General features: G+C 39.4%; 1 protein-coding gene across 4 annotated transcripts in view; it reads right to left on the minus strand.

The window, feature by feature from the left end:
- The window catches only part of GAPVD1 (GTPase activating protein and VPS9 domains 1), a 72,789-nt gene extending 58,471 nt beyond the window's left edge, over positions 1-14,318 (minus strand). For all 4 annotated transcript variants that reach the window (XM_043916855.1, XM_043916853.1, XM_043916854.1 and 1 more), the window contains exon 1: positions 14,160-14,318. The gene's annotated coding sequence lies outside the window, so the exon portion shown is untranslated. The remainder of the gene's footprint in view (positions 1-14,159) is intronic.
- Between the last annotated feature and the right edge of the window lie 7,073 nt (positions 14,319-21,391).

Here is a 21,391-nt window from a genome sequence, read left to right on the forward strand (position 1 = left end):
CAAAGTTAGATAATTTCTTTTTGGAGGGGTCAATAATTGGACTTTGAAAATCTATATTAATCTCAGTTCCACTTAACTACATTTTCTACAAAAATAAAATCAATTATACCTATGTGTGTTAAGTTAGATTTTAACCTTTTCAACTCATGTTAGGAAGACTCATCACTGACAGCCCAGAGGGAGATTTTAGTTGGAAGAAGTGAAGCAAGCACACTGGGTTTTCGTATCATTCCTACAACTGTGTAGAGGAGAGGCTGCCAAACCACACCCTGCGGGTCAAATTCAACCAGCTGCCTACTTGTACAAATAAAGTTTCACCAGAACACAGCCATGCCCATTTGTTTATATATTATCTATGGCTGTTCTCAGGCTACACAGCAGAGCTAAATTGTTGCCAGAGTCCACCAGAGTCCATATGCCCACAAAGCCTAAAACGTTCACTATCTGGCCTTTTACAGAAAAAGCCTGTCAACTCCTGATAAGCAAGCATACCTACTCTAACACAGAGCGTGGAGTGGAAGCATAACCAGATAAAGTGAAATACATGAATCAGAAAATGCATTCAAAGTTCCAAGGAGGAAACACGTATTACACATGTCAGCAACTATGCCTGAACAAACTCCTGTGACTCAAGGACTCAAAAGTAGGTAGAAATCATTTCAAATGTTTTATGGAATGAGAATCATGTCTCATGATTTCACTGATGAAAATTTCTAATAAAAAGCATCCCAAGTTAATGATATGCAGGTTAAGAGTTTTAAACTTAGTAACAGTAAGAGTTAGTAACAGTGAGAGTTTAATCTAATCATCTCTATTGCTGTTCAGTCGCTAAGTTGTGTTCAGCTCTTTGAGATCCCATGGACTGCAGCACGCCAGGCTTCAGGAATTTAATAAACTCAAGATCAACTCTGTAAGTCAGTAAGAAAAACACTCACTACTTTATCATTTTTTATAGAAACTATTTCATACAAGACAATGGAAAGGACACTAAAAAAAAACAAACAAAAAACTACAGTAAGAAGATCTGAAGGATTTAAGACTGGACTCTTGACTTCTACTGGCAACGTGATCTGTGGCTAGTGATTTCACCTAAGTTTCTGCTTCCCCATCTTCAACACTGGGATAATGCTCTTACCTCTTACCTACTTCATATGCTAAATAGTATACTTCACATGAGAAGATTGTGAAGTATAAATAATCTGTGATGTAGGACATCACTATTCTTATCAATTATGAGGTAGGGTAGGGAATTTCCTGGTGATCCAGTGGTTAGGACTCTGCACTTTCACTGCCAAGGGCCTAGGTTCAATCCCTGGTCAATGAGGTAAAATCCCACAAGCCATGTGGCACAGCGTGGGATCTTAGTTCCCCCACAAAAAAGAGGTAGAGTAATTTTTATCACTTCACTAGGACACAATGAGACATATTCCATGTCCTTCAAATGACAGAAGCAACCAAAATGAACCTTTCCACTAAAGTGTGAAATATCAGACATAATTAAAGAGGTAAGACAGACTACTTGCTAACATGATGAAACCTACACTCATAAAGGCTTATTAAAAGTGAAATTAAAGGCCAACTATCTTCAATCAAAGAGTGTTTTTAGTAACATAATATGCCACACATAGGTATGGCTTTGAACTCTGAGAATAAAGCATGTTTTGCAAGCAAATAATGTGATTAATTAAGATGATCCAATCAAAAATTACAGAGATAATAACAGCTAAATGTAACATATCCTGAATGAGATCCTGGAACAGAAAAAGGATATCAGGTAAAAACTAAAGAAATCTGAATAAAGTATGAACTTTAATTAATAATAATTATCAATACCAATTCACTAACTGTAGCAAATGTGCCATATCAACAGGAACTTGATGCTGGGTGTATGGCAACTCCCTGTACTATCATCTAGGTTTTTCTGTAAATTAAACTGTTCTAAAAAGTAAGGTCTATTTTAATTTTTTGTTGCATAAATAACATAATTCTAAATCTAAGCATACAATTTAGCAACTGCTCTAAGTAAGAAAAAATATACGAATTTGAGAACTGCACGTGAACACTGTAATTTATCATCACCTGACGTCCCAGAACCCATTAACATCTGGTAACATACTGCAGTGTTTAAACTATCACACTAAGAATATTTTTTCTTTCAGTTCACTGTGATCAGAAACAAAACATAGGAACCTCCTAATGCAAAAGTTCCACAGCTGTATTAACATTTTGCACTAATTCCTGGTCAAAAGAAGCAAGGCAAATAAATTTCCCAGCCAGAATTGTTTAGGGAAAGTCAGTTTCCATATTAATTTCCACTTAATAGCAAAATTTTTAAAAAGCCATTATAAGTAGTAGTGGTTGAGCTTGAAGAGGAGAGTTTTGACTGGTGGTAGTTAAGTGTATGCGTGCCTAGGACAACAAAAACAATGATAACCACTGGGCATTTCAGGACTGTCATTACTAGGGACCGACCAGGTACTTTATACGGAAATTCTCATTTAATCTGTGTAACATCCCTGAAGAGTATTCATGCCCACCTTTTACTGATGAGTAAATTAAATATTCTGCCCAAGGTCAAATCAGTAACTGGCAAAGCTAAGATCAGAATCCAGGTGTACCTGGCTTACCCAGATTTTAACCACCATGCCATTTGCCTCCCAAAAATGAGTGCTTTAATTCACCATCAAGGTCACTTCTTCTACTCACCTAACTCTTCCAACAACTATTAATATGTCAGTCAGTAGCTGGACAATTCCCCTCTTCTTCAAAAGTTTCAAACTGTCTGACAAAGTCAAGTTTAGTTGGACTTCAGGACTAAACAACCTAAATCCTACTAAAGAAATGGTATATGAACGTTTAGAAAAAGTTACTAGGGACTGATCCAGATTATTACCCTGATAATTAAACATATACACACACACACAGAGCAGGTCCTATCTGAAGTATCTTCTAAGACTAACAGAGTTCTGGGTATAGCACTCTAAAATGCAACGAGCTCAAAACTAGCTATATAATCTCTACTGATTAATGTAATCTTTCTAGAATTCAGCTTTTCGACAGAAAAACAAGGAACTATGAGTACCACCCTCTTCCCGTAATTAACACTCCAAATAGATCCAAGTTCCCTCAGTTCAGTTCAATTGCTCAATCGTGTCCAACTCTTTGTGACTCCATGGACTGCAGCACGCCAGGCTTCCCCCAACTCCCGGAGCTTACTCAAGCTCATGTCTATCGAGTTGGTGATGCCATCCAGCCATCTCATCCTCTGTCGTCACCTTCTCCTACCACCTTCAATCTTGCCCAGCATCAGGGTCTTTACAAATGAGTCAGTTCTTCACATCAGGTGGCCAAAGTATTGGAGAGTTTCAGCTTCATCATCAGTCCTTCCAATGAATATTCAGGATTGATTTCCTTTAGGATGGACTGGTTGGATCTCCTTGCAGCCCAAGGGACTCTCAAGGGTCTTCTCCAACACCACAGTTCAAAACCATCAATTCTTCCCTAACTGGCACCAGAACATCTTGGTCACCTCGCTCTCTTTCTCTAGAAGCTAACTGGGATTTCCTGTGGGCAGGTGACCTCAGAGGGTAATCAACATTGTCAAAGTGATCTATGCTCTGAGTGTATCCTCTGCCTTCTTCCATGTGGGAGAACAGAAAATCAAAATGGCCCTTCATTGGGAAAGTTTAGGAAAATTCAAGATTATCATCTTCCTCCAGTCAACCCTTCAGACTATGAAGAGTCTCATCATCTGAGTAGTCTCATTCCTGGACTCTCCTCCCTACTGCAGGAGACACAGGAGACATGGGTTCAATCCCTTGAGTCGGGAAGATCCCCTGACAGAGGAAATGGTAACCTGCTCCAGTTTTCTTGCCAGAAACAATCCCATGGACAGATGACCCTGGCAGGCTATAGTCCACGGCGTTGCAAAGAGTCGGACAGAAGTGAGCATCCCCAAGCACACACGCATGCATGCGCACACATGAAGCCTATATCCTCCTTATCTTTAAGTGAACTCAAATTTCTCCTTTGAGGCCCAGCCCCCAAATCTCTTCCCACTGCTAAGTGCTGGGGGAACTGCCTCTGACAACAAATAGGGTACGTCCTTCCTCCCTGATGACACTGAGTGGGAAAGTCACTCCATTTTAAAGTCTCTTTCAGTTCTCCTATTCACACCATGGGGAAAATCTAAGCGAGGCACCAGTCTGTCTTCAACATTTCCCTAACACTTGCTGGGCTGTGCTTAGTCGCTCAGTGGCGTCCGACTCTTTGTGACCCCGTGGACTGTAGCCTGTCAGACTCCTCTGTCCACGGGGATTCTCCAGGCAAGAATACTGGAGTGGGTTGCCATGCCCTCCTCCAGGGGATCTTCACAACCAGGGATCGAACCCAGGTCTCCTGCATTGCAGGCAGATTCTTTACCAGCTGAGCTACCAGGGAAGCCCAACACCTGCTAATCTCTCCTTTCAATTAAAGGACAGCAGGTCTCAAAGTCAGCACCTTCTGCAAACAGCAGCAAGCTAAGTTTTATAACACTGCTGTGTTTTTATAATATTTAACTTGGTTTCTATTTAGGGCAAGAGATAGCAGCCTCTCATTATGGTAATAACATAAAGCTTCTTTAAAAATATTTTTAAGGGGTCCCCAAAAAGACATTTTAAATAAACAACAGTAAAGCAGTGTGCAGATTCAGGAAAAATTTTGATGTTACTCAAGGATCAAGCATAGTAAACATTGTTATATACTAATGCCTATACCTTGACAGAACTGTCAGTTACTTTTTTGTTCATTATATACATGCATTTCATCATAGTATTCATGTACTATTTATACTAATATGACAAGGCAAAAAAATGACCATCATTTTTTAATGACCTACTACAACATTAGCTGTATTTTAATTTGAGGATTTTAATTAGCTACCACTTTTCAAGGACATAACCAACCCATACCAGAGATGGGTGTCCGCTGCAACTTTTTATATAAATATAATCATGCTGAATTACAATCATTTGTCTACATGTGTTTCCCCTTGCAAGACTTACCTCTTTCGATGCAGGAATAGTTTCTTACTCATTTTGTGTTTCTTTAAATTACATACTCTAAAAATCATCAGGTATTAAAAATAATGAGCTCAGCTCTTTCCAAAAAATGGACAGACAAGCACAGTAAGGCTTTATTTAACATACTTGCTTCACTCACCCATTCAACAAATGTTTACTAAACACCTATGAAGTGCTAGGCACTGATGAACAGGACAGGTTAAGGTCTGCTTGAGGGACCCGCATTCTCACAGGGATACATGAATCCTAATGACAGTTTTGAGTTGTTGTCAGAGACTGGATTTCTGCATGCCCTCTATTCAGAATCCTCTGCCTACTCCTTTTAGTGGTCAGTTAAGCCCCACTTACACGGCAGGGCCCAGCCCAAGCTGAGAAGCCTGTACCAGTCTCTTGAGTCAGATATTTTCTCCCAGACTATTTGCAATAGAATGTTGTTTTCGCAACAAAACTTCAAGTGCCCTGAAACAGGGACACAGTCATCTTGGTATCTCCATTACTTGGCAGAAGAACTGGTATTTAGCAGGTACTGAATCAATGTATAAATTTATAAATAATTAATCAACAAGCGACTGAATGATGAAGAGCAATGCTCCAGTTAGCAATCAGCCAAGCTGCTGCTAACTCAGTTCCAAAATGATTAGAGAACAGCAACAAAATTTAAGTTGGAGACACCTACTAATTTCCCAATGAGTATGTCCGAAATAATTATTAAGGTACCAAAAAAAGGACATTTCTTCACAATTAAGAAATGTATATCATGAGGGGAAAATATGAAAACAACTGATACTTTCTAATATCTTTGGTTGGCATTTTTGAAACAAAAGTAAAACATTGTTTAAAAAAATAGACTTGGTACCAACTATTCCTGGCACAAGTACAAGGAACTGAAAGACACACAGCTCTGAAGATGTAAGTACCTAATTCAAAGTCATTAGTACCCAAAATTCAAATTAAGAGTATAGCACTTCCTGTTACGACACCAAAACTCCACACCCTACCAAAAATAAATAAATAAAATCCAAAGGTCAATTTTACCCCTGATCCATTAATTAATTTTCCAGAGCTAAAAAAGAAAAACCAAGAAAATAATGAAATTCAACGCATAACAAACAGCTTGTGCATTAAGCTCAGGTTTTATCAGACCACACAACTGACAGACTAAAACACCTGGACAGGTAATATGCATTACTTAGTAAATACTAATCTAGAGTCACTATTTTCACTTAAAAATCTTGGCTTTTTAAAATCTTGAAATCATTACTAATAGGACAGTTAAACAAGATAAAGCATGAAAGACATTAAGTAAATTATGGTAATGCCTTCCATGGCCTTGTTTAGCTGCTAAGTCATGTTCTTTTGTGACCCCAATCAACTGTAGCCTGCCAGGCTCCTCCGTTCACAGGATTTCCCAGGCAAGAATACTGGAGTGGGTTGCCATTTCCTTCTCCATGAGACCTTCCTGCACCAGGCATTGAATGTGTGTCTCTTCTCCTGCACTGTCAGGCGGATTCTTTACCACTGAGCCACCAGGGAAGCGGCTTTCCATGGACTACCACATCATTAGTAAGAAGGAGATACAGGTACATGGAAAGATGCCTATCAGGTACCACTAAGTGAAAAAAGCAAACTGCAGAATGATATGCATGGTAAGATCCCAGAAGCAGTCCAAGGTTAAAACACAAATCCCAGAGCAAGACTTCTTGAGCTCAATCAAATCTCGGTTTTGCTGCTCACTAGTTATGCAGCCTTTGGCTAATTACTCTTCCTTGCCTCAGTTTCTTCATCTACAAATGGATGTAAAATTGAAACTTTGATGGGTATGTTCATAAGGCTGTGAGGGTTTAATGGGTTATAAAGCACTAAACAAGAACAAGTGTTAACTATGATTCTGGGGGGGAAAAAATTCCAAATCATATAGCATGTGCACATACAGGTAGGGAAAAAAATGTTCATTTTTGCATTGTTTTTAGTTTTGCTTTTTTCAACAAAGAATATTTCTTACTTTAGTAATTTAAAAAAATTTTAAAAGGAAAACATAATAAAAACTTGGCACTAAAAGCTCCCCTGCTTAAAGATCTGCTAGTACTTAAACACTCAGGACCAGACAAATTCTGTGAATAATTAAAACTGTGAAATTTTCAAGTCCAACAAAAAGGACACATTACTTACTTTCTAGGTACAGCTGAACAATAAGACACTATACACTAATAAGCAGAACTGCAATGGTATTAAAATTATATTCCCTTTTCCTCCAAAGGCAGTAAGTAACACAAAAATATCCACCTGATCTAGAAACATATCAGGAACTTTCATGTTATGTAAGCCTTTATTAATTTTATTAGTCCAAAGTTATATACCACCAAATCTAATTTCCTCCTATTCAACAATCTCTAATGACAACTCACTAAGACATATAGAAATCTGGAGATCAAGATAAACTAGTGAAAAAAATCCTAAAACCCTTAGAACACCCTACAAACCTTTGAGAGAGATTTTACCACCCACATGCTTTGAGGAAGCTTTCGTCCCCAGCATAAACTCAGTTTCTTCCCTAAATACAGTGGGTGCACAAAACTACCAGATAGAAGAGCAGAGAGAGAACTTTGAACTTCAGCTGCATTTTTGCTGAGCTGTAATACTGGTAAAGCCTGTTTCAAGATCCAAGAGGACACCCTCAAATTTAAGGAAAGCATGTAAACAGCAGCCTGACATGTCTATGTCATCACATTTACCAAAACGGTACTTCATAAAATTACAAACACTATCAAACTTCAAACAGCATTATTATCACTGTGTTCTACCTAAAAGGAACATTCTGGACCACACAAAAAAATAAATCTCTTTAGTCATATGGCTTTTCAAAAATAAATCAACCATTAAGATGCCTCCATAGAATTATGGAATTTTTTTTTTTTGAATTTTCAACTTTAGTTTACGTAATGCCTACAAAAAAAGAAGTCAATAAATGTTAGCTATTATTGTCATTACTGCTATCATGATGTTTTGCAATGATGGAATAAAAACTTTACATGAATTTCAGCAAACTCTAGGAGATGGTGGAGGACAGAGGAGCCTGGCCTGTTGCAGTCCATGGGGCTGCAAAGAGGCAGATTTAGCAATGGAAGAGCAACAAACAGAAACTCAGAGGGAAGCTTTTACTTAATAAGTCACTTTCCATCAGAATCCAAGCTGGCCCACCAGGCCCTTAAATAATTTGGTACTAAAAAGCACTTTGTTTTAGAGAAATTAAAGTTAGATTCCTTGAGTTCTAAAGAAGGTAAAGGTAAAATAAATTCTGTAAAAAGAATTAGTCTAGTCTTCCCTAAGCCTTTTGGACACAGAAATCCATATCTGTAAACATTTTGTAATTCTGCCATAAGTGCTATGACTTTCAGACCTAATGTATTTTTGTCAGGTAGTCAGGATTTATAAACAGTGGAAGTAAAATTAAGACATGGGTCAGAGTTCTCCATTAGAAAGTGAAAAGAGACAGTTCAGAGTGGGCTGAAAATAGATGACTTTAGCCTAACTCCTAAAAACTTTTAAAATAGATGTACTTAGATAAAATTTCAATTGCTTGAGAAGATAATTTGATTCTGATCCTGAAAAAAAGGGAATAGGCTAACATCCCTTGATTAAACATTCTGTCTTTTAAATTTCCCAATATTAATCTTTTCAAAGATTCAGAGAAAATAAACTGAAAATATAAATCAGGAAGAGAAAAAAATAGAACTGAACATGTTTGACGACTAGTCTCCAGCGTGGGTGGACCGGCATTACATGGGAGCAAGACCAAACAGGCACCCTTTCAGACAGACATCTTAAATTAATGAGCAGACATCTTGCCTGTTTATACAGTTACAGTCTGCTTAGAGCCTTGTATTGTTTAGCATCTTTTTATTGAAGTACAGTTGACTACAATATTGTGTTAGTGTCAAGTATACAGAAAAGCGACTCAGATATGTATATCTTTTATTTATTGGCAAAGAATCCACCTGCCAATGCAGGAGACCCAAGAGACGAGGGTTTGATCCCTGGGTGGGGAACATCCCCTGGAGTAGGAAATGGCAATCTGATCCAGTATTTTCGCCTGGAAAATTCCATGGGCAAGAGGAGCCTGGTGGGCTACAGTCCTTGGGGTTATGAAGAGTCAGACACAATTGAGTACACACACAAGAAGACAGATACATATAGATATCTATCTATATATTGATATCTATTTTAAGATTATTTTCCATTATAGGTTATTATAAGACACTGGTTATAATTCCCTGTGCTATACAGTAAATCCTTTCTATTTTATGTATAGTAGTCTGTATCTGTCAATCCCATACTCCTAATTTATCCCACCAATCCCTACCCTCTTTCCCCTCTGATAACCATAGGTTTATTTTGTATCTCTGTGAGTCTGTCTTTGTGCTGAATAGAAAGTCATTTGCATTATTTTTAGATTCCACATATAAGTGATATCATATACTTGTCTTTCTCTGACTTACTAAATACAATATTTTCTAGGTCCACTCAAGTTACTGCAAATGGCAATATTTCATTCTTTTTTATGTAGTCTTATCTTTTTTAAATGGCTTACAAAAAAGGTGAATACAAAGATAATATTGGCTTAATATATACAATTTAATTACACCATTAGCGTTAAAGTTATATTTTCCTTTTGGGTATAAATACTCAACAAGTATCTAGTTTATCTTCAAACTTAAAAAAGAAAAGAAAAAAGACATTATAAAGACCCTTAGGAAGTCTGTATTTTCTTAAACATTTGCTCAACCATTTATTTATTAAATATGAGAACTTGAAGTATCAACAGATATTCATCACTTCTTTTGACCTCTGAATTGCAGAGTTCAAAACTGGGTTTCAGCTTAGAAACAATGAAGAACTTCCCTTCTGAAAATGTCTTTACAAAATCATAATATATACTGAAACATAAATCCAAAAAATAAGAAAATATAGGTAAACACAAAGAAGGAAATTTTAATTGTCTATAATTTTACAAACCACAAGTCAAAAAATTTGTGTGAAAAGCTTTTTCTGTACACAATACAGAAATTGTTCCTTTACAAATGAAAATATCTTTATTAGGATTTAAGAGTTAAAGCCACAAATAATCCTATGCAAACATACAGAATTTGTGTTCTAGGCAGTTCAAATGTAAAAAAACAAAAACACAGCTAAAATCCTTCTTACCTAAGAAAAAATTAACTACAGAGCAGGAAATGTGTGTGGTGAATAAACATAAAGCTGATGGGGAAATTTTAATTAATCACTTGAGAAGAAATTGTTTTTCAATTATTTTTGGTCTTTCCTAAGCAAGTAAAAAGGATTCCACTTATTTTTTTTAATTTATTTATTTTTTATTTTTAATTGGAGGATAATTGCTTTATAATGTCATGCTGGTTTCTGCTATACAACACTGTAACTCTGCCCTAAGTATACATATATCCCTTCCCTCTTGAACCTCCCTCCCATGCCCCCAACCCAGCCCAAGGATCCCACTTATATCAGACTTTTTTTTTTTTAATATATGAGACTTTTAACCCCTCAAAAAAATCATACTTTATCCTGGAGAACGGTAATGTGTAACCAACTCCCCAATACACTCACTACTAAAAAATAATAATAATAAATAAAAGTGAAACATCTTACAATTGGGAATGTATCTACTTTCCTGCTACAATTTCCTGCAAGTATCAGGGGTAATTTTTCCAAATAAGCTAATTTAAACTGAAGCACATTACATTTAAAGAGTGACAAATTTTGCATTGTTAGGTGCACCCAACAAAAGTTAATACATATTGTTGCCATTTCCAGAATGCCCAGGCAGCATGGCCTTGTATGGTGCTAAGTGTCACCACTGGAAAATTGCTCACAAACTCGCAGCAGAGCCGCCTGGGTGAAGTGGGAAGTGACAACACTTGAGAGTGCCCAAGAAGGCACCAGAAGAGCAGTGGTTGTTTTAAAGTCAGGGACGAGGCAAGAAGGTGGAAAGGGTGAAAGCACGTTGCAAGCTGGAATGCCAAAAGATAACTAGCAATTACTGAGTGAAAACCATGTTCCTGAAGTTACTTCTCGGGTTAATTCTATATGACAACTATTTATCACCTCCATTATACAGATGAGGAAATAGCTTTAGAGAAGTCAAATAACTTACTGCCTAATCATCCAGCTATTATGCAGCAGACAAGGAATTCAAGACTAGATCTGCTTGACTCCACACCCCACACTCTTCATTTCCCCAGGCTGCCTCTCTGGTTCTTCAGCAAAGAGACTTCAGGTTCCCTGTGAGCAATGTCACTGTGAATGGGCTCTAGGAGGGAGAGATCCATCTGGAGGCAAATGGTCACATACTCTCATGGGGAACCTAGATTTCTCAGCCTTTGTTCATCCCAAACTGCCTTTATACATGATCTTTTATTCCATTTTTCCTTTTACAGACCTAGCGCACTGGATGGATGAATGGATGGATGGGAGGGAGGTCGAGCTGTTGACTTAGATGATTATTTGATTTACAAACTCCTCTGTCCTTCTCTTTGTTCAAGTTGTTCCCTGTAACCGAAGCCTTCTCCAGTAGCCCTGTAGCTAATCACATCTATGACTGAATGTCCAGTTCAAATGGCATATCCACACAGCATTCCCCAATCTCGCCTCTCCCACTTAGTAGTGGTAGCTCCAATCTAAATTCTCTTGATCTTTTAGGTCTAAATATATACAAATATACAAATAATATGATGCCAGATAGGTACATACTATAAATAAAAGGAGCAGGGGAGAAAGAATGATGAAAGAGGCAGTGTAAGGACACAGAAAATATCTGGCAAGACCTCCCCAAGGTAGTCATTTGTAATACAGTGTGTTTAAGTCAACACAAACTATTTCAGCACCAACATCTATTTCACAAAAGACTCTTCTTCAGCTTTCCACACCCTCCCCTAATCCTTTCTAGAAAAAGTCTGCTGCACTGGTTTTTCATTATAGCTATTATTTTAGAGGGAAAAATATCTCACACAAGATGCTGACAGGTGCTTTACAAACAAGCGCAAACTTCCAGTTACACATATTCTGAAAAAAATGTTAAGAGTAATTTGTCGGTGAGAAGTCTGATGCCAAAAAGAAGCTGAACTACAAGAATTTAAAATGAAATTTCAAGAAAAAGACTTTGGTAAAACTCTTCAACTCTAAGCTGTACATTTACTTTCTGTCATGTATGAAAAGAACAGCAACAGGAAAACAAACTTGAAGAGAGATCCTGCAGTTTTTCACTTCATGATAGAAAAATTAGACTGGGGAATTCCCTGGCAGTCAGTGCTCCCACTGCCAGGGTCCGGGTTTGATCCCTGTCACAGAGCTAAGATCCCACAATCCTCACAGTGTGGCCCACCACCCCGCCCCCATCCAAAAAAAGATAGAACAATTAGAATATCCTCTCCCCCCCTTTAAAAGTCATACTACCTACCTGACTTAAAGAAAAACAGCACACACTAAAATTTTCTTTCACAGACTTACACAAGAGTTTGGCGGGCTCAATTCCTTTATCACTTAGAAGCTGGAGGTACCTTCATACAAAAATCTAAGGGCCAAAGTACTCACTTCCCTTTCTTCCTCAGATTATTTTGCTGATTCCTTATGACCTTGAGTGAAATATCTGCGGTCCATTCTATTTTTCCAAAACTATTACTCTGACTACAGTCCGATTTTTTATTGCCCTGATTACAAAAATTCCATCTTTCATCTACACTATTGTCCTATCTGCTTTGACTTTTTTCTTATCTAATGATCCAAATATTCTTGCAAGCTAACTTATAGATCCCCAAAACTTATTTCTGCTTCAGAAATTCTTAGTCTTTTTGAGCCATGGGTCTCTTTGGTAGTCTGGTGAAGCCTATGGACCCCCTTCTCAGATTGCTTTTAAACGAATAATTAACTATATGCCAATATGAAAGAAACTAATTATAATGAACTATTAGCAAAAGAATGAAAAAAAACCCTGATATTGTAATATATGTGCACCTTTATAATCAAAGTAAATAACAAGGTCTAACAGTGAGTCTGATAATACCATAATCCAAAGAAATTATAAGCATAAATGATACTTTAAAAATGTTTTACCGGAGTATACCATTAATGATATTTTGAGATAGCTGCAACAACTGTAAACATGAGACAAAAATACCTATCGTTTATATCGGTGACAAAGTCACAGGTGTCGCTAATTCTACTGTGGTTTGTTGCTTATATTCATAAGCGAAGGAAATGACAATACAGTTATCAGATAATAAAGACGTGTTTTGTCCTCATTCTAGTTCAAGGAGCTCCTGAATTCTATCCACCAACTGCTGAATCCCAGGTTTAAAATCCTTTCTAATTTAAAGCCTCGCTGAAACTGATTTTTAGCACAAATTTTAAAATAAAAACACTGATTTCTCCTTTGACTTACCTCTCATCTGAACGGACCACCACGCCTCCCTGTTTTTACGCAGATTTACAGACAGAACTACCTGTTTATCTCTCTGCTTTGCTTAGCCAGCACCCGTTTAAATTTTGCCAGTCAATGAAAGACGAAGTTGCAGGAAAGGCGATGGAAGCAACCGACAGCTTCTTATTTACAGATCGCCAACAGGAAGTGGAAAGATGCCAAGTATGGTGTGTATGTTTTTGGTAGGTGGGCTGCCCCTCCACCCTCAGGCCCTGGAGTCCAGCTTGTCAAGAGTCTCCGAACCAAGACATCTTCACCAGCGGCACTCAGAAGACACTGCACCTTCTCGCCTCCCATTCTCAGTTCTCCAGCTGCCAGGTCGCTCGCCTCTGGCTCTCCCTTCCCATCCCATCCCCCACGCGTCCCTCCCTCTTATCCGCCCCAGGCTGCCTGGTCCCCTGCGCGCCGCCTCCTCTCCCCTCCGGACCGAACCGTGTGCCTCCGTCCCCACCTCTCCCCTCGCTGGAGGGAAGGGCCCAGGGCCCAGGAGTCAGCTGGACCCGGTGGCCCGCCGTCAGGCGCAGTCTGCGGCCCTAGGCCGGAGCAGCACCGCCGGCAGGCGAGGAGCCCGCGCACTCGGCGCGGAGTGATCGGGGTCGTGCACTTACCGAGAAGATCTTGCGGAGGAGGAAACCGAGGTCTGCGTCGGACCGTCACCCGGCCTCGGAGCGTCACCCGGCCTCGGAGCCGTCGCTCTCGCCGCGAACTGCCACCGCCGCTGCCCCCGCCGCCGCCACTCGCTAGTTGGCTTCCCTGCGTCCTGCGGCGGCGCTGCCGCCAAGTCATCGCGCTTGCGCAGAGCCGCGGGGGCCTCTGGGACTGGTAGTTCGGACCCGCGGCCAGCGGCGCCTCTTCCGCTTTTACCCACCACCCAGCACGCCCGACTCCGCCGCGGGCTGGAGCGGTCTTCCGAGGGTGGGTTACCGAGAAAGGGCTTTCCGAGAGTTGTTCCGCAAAGACTCGCTCTTGCTTTCGCGTACGGTACCGCTGAATGTTAAAAATTACGTCTGAGCAAGTATGTGTAAGGTAAAACAATTTATAGCATTTATGTTTTAGGTGACAAGTGTCACTTGGCCAGAACACATCATTCGAAACCCATATAGCTCTCTCTTCTTCCTTTCTGTTAAAAGTGTCACTAATTGCCTTTAATGACATCTGGGTTTTCAGTCTTAAACCTGATTTCCCACTATGTTTATCAAATTTTACTTAGTGTAAACTGTATGAGTTTTTAGGTCGATTGACAATTTATTTAATACAATTTTTAAAAAATAAAAACAATTCACATATATTCAAATGTCAGGTTAACTGAACACTCCTATAAACCTTAGAATTTGAAGACACCTTAAAAGTCATTAGTCCAACTTCCCCCCGGGCATGAATTCCCTCTTGTACACTCTCTCCGGATAGGCGTCCGACTTCTATTTCAACAGTTCAGATTTCAGAGCGCTCACTTCCTTAAGTAAGACTGCCTGCTCAACTGTTGGGCAGCGTTTAATATTAGAAAATCCTCCTGCTGAACCAAAATCTATTTCCCTTTTACTTCCTTCCACTGCTAGTAGTTATGCTGCTTGGAGCGATATAGAATGCTTTCCCCTTGATAATCTTTCAAAAACTTGAACACAGTAATTATATCCTCCAACACTAGGCGTCTCCAAACCAAAAAAAAAAAAAAAAGTGAAAATTGTCAGTTTTGCAACAACTTAAATATGATTCAGCTCCCAGAATGTTTTCCATTTAGTCATTCTCCTTGATGTATTATCTTTAGAAGTTGTCAAAATTTGCCTGAGATTTATTGCCTCTTTTTTTTGTTTAAGCACAAGAGCATTCTGTGGTAAGCTCATCAGGTATTATTGCTATCATATTGCCATTCAACTGACTCAAGAATTCGATTAGAGATTATTCCACAGCTCTATTATAAACATTGTCCAAAGCAACCAGAGGCTTCCCTTGTGGCTCAGATGGTAGAGTCTGCCTGTAATGCAGGAAACCTGTGTTTAATCCCTGGGTGGAGAAGATCCCCTGGAGGAGGGCATGGCAATCCACTCCAGTATTCTTGCCTGGAGAATCCCATGGACAGAGAAGCTTGGTGGGCGCATAGAGTCGGACATGACTGAGCGACACACACACACACACACACACACACACAGCAACCAGGGAATGAGAAAAGCAACAGAATATGGTTTATAATTTAGGGTAAAAGGATAATCACACAGATTAAGGATCATAATAATAAGCTAAGTTATAAAGTGCATTCAGATTCTTGATGAAAGTCTATCACGTTGATGGGCCATGACTTTAGGAAGGAAGTAACACTTTGAATTTACTGAATGGTTGGATTTCAGGAAAGAAATGGCATATGAGGATCGCTAAGGAAGAGTCCAGCAAAATGAAATGCATCCACAGTTTGTTCTCACTTAACCCTCAGTACAGTGCTATAAATGGGCTGGAGCACACAGGCCAGATTAAAGGGGAAGGAAAGAGCCCCCAAAGTTGCAAAAAGTTCTTAAGGGTTGTGAAGAAATTGCAGTGTGTAGTAAGTAAAAAGAATACTGGGATGGTCAGTTAGTCATTTTGAGTCCTCTGTCAACCTATAAATGAAGAACTTGACCTAGGTAAGTAGTTCTCAATATTTTCTTCCAGCTAGTACATCCAAGGAACACAGCCTGCACCTCAGTGCAATGGATCACTGGACTCCCTGGTGGCACAGTGGATAAGAACCCACCTGCAAATGCAGGGGACTCCGGCTCCGTCCCTGGTGCAGGAAGATTCCACATGCCACAGAGCAACTAAGCCTCAGAGCCATGACTACTGAACAGAGCTCTAGAGCCCCAAAAGCCAAAACGACTGAGCTGTGCGCTAGAGCCCTTTGAGCCACAACTACTGAGCCTGTCTCTAGCCTGTGCACGTAGAGCCCAGGCTCCACAACAAGAGAAAGCAGTGCAATGAAAAGGCCATGCACCGCACCAAAGAGTAACCCCCACTTGCCTCAGCCAGCTGTGCCAAGCAGTGAAGACCCACCACAGCCAAAAAAAAGGAGAAAAGGATCATTGTAACAATAATTCTTATGGAATATGTAGATTATTCTGAACACTTTTTACACAAAGGAAAGTGAATTCAGAAGGTGAAAAGATGCTCAGAATCAATTAATAGTACACTTTACGGGAAGAGAGGGCTTCCCTGATAGCTCAGTTGGTAAAGAATTCGCCTGCAATGCAGGAGACCCCCAGTTTGATCCCTGGGTTGGGAAGATCCCTGGGGAAGGGAAAGGCTACCCACTCCAGTATCCTGGCCTGGAAAATTCCATGGATTAAAGTCCATGGCGTTGCAAAGAGTCGGACATGACTGAGCGACTTTCACTTCACAAAGGGAAAGAACCCCATTTTGTTCACCACTGTCTCTCTGGAACCTGCCATACTACCTACTTAGGATGTAATACATATTTTCTTTTTTTAAAAAAATGAATGGGATGAATAAACAGTGAGCTGTGGTCAAAGCCCTTTCCTTTCCACTACATCACCAAGCTTTCCTTGACATACAGAGAAAATGAAATTACTTGTTCATAGCCACAGAAATCATGCCGGATCTAGATTAGAGCTCAGTTCTTGAGACTCTTGACCTCATAATCCCCAGACTACTCTGCCACAGAAGCAGAGAGCAGTGACAAACTCAATTTTTTTTAAATGTTCTCTTTCCTTTTGTTTGTGCACAGCCAGTATTTGGATGCAAGAAGAGAAAGCAGGTGCTACGCCAAGTGATTTGAGGGGCTTTTGGTATTTCCAGACAAAAACGTTTTTTCCTCATGTCCCTGATAGCTCCCTGAAATGTCATCATTAGTGACAGAAAGGTTGAATCCTGGATGTTAGAGCTGTATCAGAGATCACCTAGTCCAATACTTGCATTCATCTGAATTTGGAGGCTGTTCCTCAAGAGATCCTGATTAAAAAGTACATGCCCCTGGAAAAAGTAAAATTTACATTATTGTGCATCTATACGTAGGAGAGAAATATGACAGTTAATTGAGAGCAAGCTATACCAGAAAGAAAAACAGGGTCATATCCAGAAAGAAATAAAAATTAGGACGAGGGAGAGCAAGGTGAAAGGGAAACAAAAACAAAGACTTCATTTATGTGAAATTTTATTTATTTGGGCACGGGTTTGGGAAATGAATTCATTTGAAGCAATGGTACATCCTTGATTTGTGCAAAGATTAATTTTAGTGTCTCATCTGAGCCAATTAAATTATAAACTAGGTGATAAGTAAATATAGCAATAACATGAATAGAAACCAATATAGCAGAAAATTCATAATTTTACTATGAATAAATTCCAAGACTGTATTTTCAACTGTAAAACAGAGACATCACCAATCCTATCTATCCCATTTGGTTGTTATTACGGTAAAACCAGAGGAAGCAGGTCAAAGCTTTTTATCATAAGTCAAAACATAAATGTTATACTTTGATATAATTCAAACTCAAACAGCTCGCAAACATTCAGTGCTAAAGGCTAGCTTAGTTGTTTTCTGTTTACTACATTTCTTATATAAAGTTTACTTTCAATCCAACAAGTAATATATTCATTCTTGTTCTTATAAAACATATATATAATACACACATGGATGGGCCTAGAGATGATCATACTAAGTGAAGTAAAGCATACAAAGACAAATATCATGTGATATCGCTTATATATAGATTCTAAAAAATGATACCAAAAAAAATTTTTTTAAATAAAAAATGAAAAAAAAATAAAAAATAAAAAATGATACAAATGAGCTTATTTACAAAACAGAAACTCACAGACTTAGAAAACAAACTTATGGTCACCAAAGTGGAAAGGTGGGAAAGTGAAAGTGTCTGATTCTTTGCGACCCCATGGACTGTAATCCACGGAATTCTCCAGGCCAGAATACTGGACTGGCTAGCCTTTCCCTTCTCCAGGGGATCCTCCCACCAATGGGATCGAACCCAGGTCTCCCACATTGCATGTGGATTCTTTACCAGCTGAGCCACAAGGGAAGGCCAAGAGTACTGGAGTGGCTAGCCTATCCCTTCTCCAGTGGATCTTCCTGATCCAGGAATCAAACTGGGGTCTCCTGCATGGCAGGTGGATTCTTTACCAACTGAGCTATCAGGGAAAGGTAGGGGAGAGGGATAAATTAGGAGGTTGGGATTAACATATATACACTACTATATACAAAAAACATAGTCAATAAGGACCTTCTGGATAGCATAGGGAACTCTACTCAATACTTTGTAATATAGAAAAAGAATCTGAAAAATAATAGAAGTATGTATAACTAAATCATTTTGCTGTACATCTGAAACTAACAAAACATTGTAAATGAACTATTAGTTCAGTTCAGTTCAGTCTCTCAGTTGCGTCCAACTCTTTGCAACTTCATAAACTGCAGCACGCAGCAGGCCTCCCTGTCCATCACCAACTCCCGGAGTCCACCCAAACCCATGTCCGTTGAGTCAGTGACGCCATCCAACCATCTTATCCTCTGTCGTCCCCTTCTCCTCCTGCCCTCAATCTTTCCCAACATCAGCGTCTTTTCCAATGAGTCAGCTCTTCGCATCAGGTGGCCAAAGTATTGGAGTTTCAGCTTCAACATCAGTCTTTCCAATGAACACCCAGGACTGATTCCTTTAGGATGGACTGCTTGGATCTCCTTGCAGTCCAAGGGACTCTCTAGAGTCTTCAACACCACAGTTCAAGAGCATCAATTCTTCAGCACTCAGCTTTGTTTATAGTCTAACTCTCACATCCATACATGACCACTGGAAAAACCATAGCCTTGACAAATGAACTATACTCCAATATAAAACGAAAAAAATTATTTAAAAAATGAATAAAAAGAAAATTTAAAAAAATTTTAATGTATGCACTACAAATAGGTCAAAAATTCCTCTTGATTCCCATCCAACTCCATCCAGGAGCCACACTTGTCAACTTGATAGGTACCCACTCAGATTTGGCAAATGGTGGAGTGTTTAACACAAACAGAATCACATTGAACATACTGTTCCATGTTCTGTAACACTTTTCTCATGTAATAATAAATCCTGGCATCTTTCCATATAGATACATAAAAATCTACCTCATTGTTTTGAAACTTACACAATATTTCCATAGTATACTCTACCCTAGTTTAGCATCTCCTATTGATAGGCATTTAGGTTGATTCATCACACTTTGAATAACAAAAAAATAAATGTGAATTAACTATATGTTATGTTTTAATGGGAAATTTTTTTCTAAACCTCTGGAAAATCCAGGAAGACAGGCATGGATGCTGTCCTGTACATAGGTGGCAAAGAGTTCCTTCACAAAATCCTTTTTTCCACTTACACAGTCCAGTTGAATGTAGAGAACAAGACTGCAGCCATAGCCTTATTCCATGCTCTGTGTCCTTGGTTGTCCTGCACTGGCCCCCACTGGCAGGTTCGGAAATACAGATATTCAGAGGTTGATTTATTATGAAGCTGATGTAGCAATGTATTAATGTATTCACATAGTCATATAGTTTTGTAACATTTGCCAAGGAATTTTATATTATTGGCTAAATTGAGAACAGATAAAAGCCTAACATTTGAGACTACTGGAAATGATAAAAATGACTCCTGTAGAACAAGATCATAAATCATGCAACTCATACTTCAGGGCAGTGACATCTACTATAAAACTTATTTTTCTACCATTGCAAGTTATTTCCAGAATGATAGGAGCTATAATGTTAATGCCACTTAGAACTTTGGTGCATTATCTGTATTTGAATTTAACTGATTTGAATTTAATTTGAATTTAATTACAATGTATGGGCTTCCCCTATGGCTCAGCAGTAAAGAATCCGTCAGCAATGCAGGAGACACAGAACACATGGATTCGATCTCTGAGACGGAAAGATCCCCTGGAGGAGGAAATGGCATCCCACTCCAGTATTCTTGCCTGAAAAGTCCCATAGACCGAGGAACCTGGCGGGCTACAGTCCAAAGGGCTGCAGAGTTGGACAGGACTGGGCAACTAAGCAAGCACTCAGTTACAATGTATGAAGAATCTTTTCTTAAACAAGATATAAAAAGCACAACCATAAAAGAAAAAATTGATGTTTTCTGCTTGTCAAACAATTTGGTTATCAAAAATAGCATTAAGTTCTAACTTAATTTTAGTGATGGTTACACGAATCTACCCATCAGATAAAACAGTATGAGACTTCTTTCTAGCCTTTGCTCTCAGTAGGGATGCTCTTCTCCAGAGGCTCAGGTGGGTTGGGGCGAGCTGCCACCAGGCCTTTGAGGGCCGGGTCCCTGGCATGCAGACTCCCTGGGTCTGGAGAGGTTCCTGTCACAACCCTGCTGGCCTGAGGTTTCTGCATCCTGAACACGTGGAGGGTAGCGTCCTGGTGTGGCCTCCACCACACTGATGGTGAGAACTCAGGAGGCCCCAGGTCTGCCTTTCCACATCAGGAGATGGGATGATGGGGGTAAGGTTATTGCTCCTCGATTGTATGTCAAGGAATTTTTAATAGAAGAGGGGATTTCTTGTGTGTGAAAGGGAAAGGCTTCACAGTATAACTGCAGGTAACCTTGTCACAGTGTGAAATCAGGTCAATGCAGAAGTGTCACTTAAGGTTTAGATCTTGATAATTGTGTCATGGTGCAGAATTTGGCAGAAATGAGCATCACCAGCCTTGCAGGTGAAAGATGGAAGCTTGAAGCACAGATGGCTGCCAGCTGAATACTTACTATCTGGGAGCACACAGATTATCTAAGGCTGTCCTTGGTGAGGAATTTGACAACTTGATCTTCAGGAGCTGCTTAGAGTATTTAAAACTTCC

The sequence above is a fragment of the Cervus elaphus genome, chromosome 11 (genome assembly GCF_910594005.1).
Source record: "Cervus elaphus chromosome 11, mCerEla1.1, whole genome shotgun sequence".
NCBI lineage: Eukaryota > Metazoa > Chordata > Mammalia > Artiodactyla > Cervidae > Cervus > Cervus elaphus.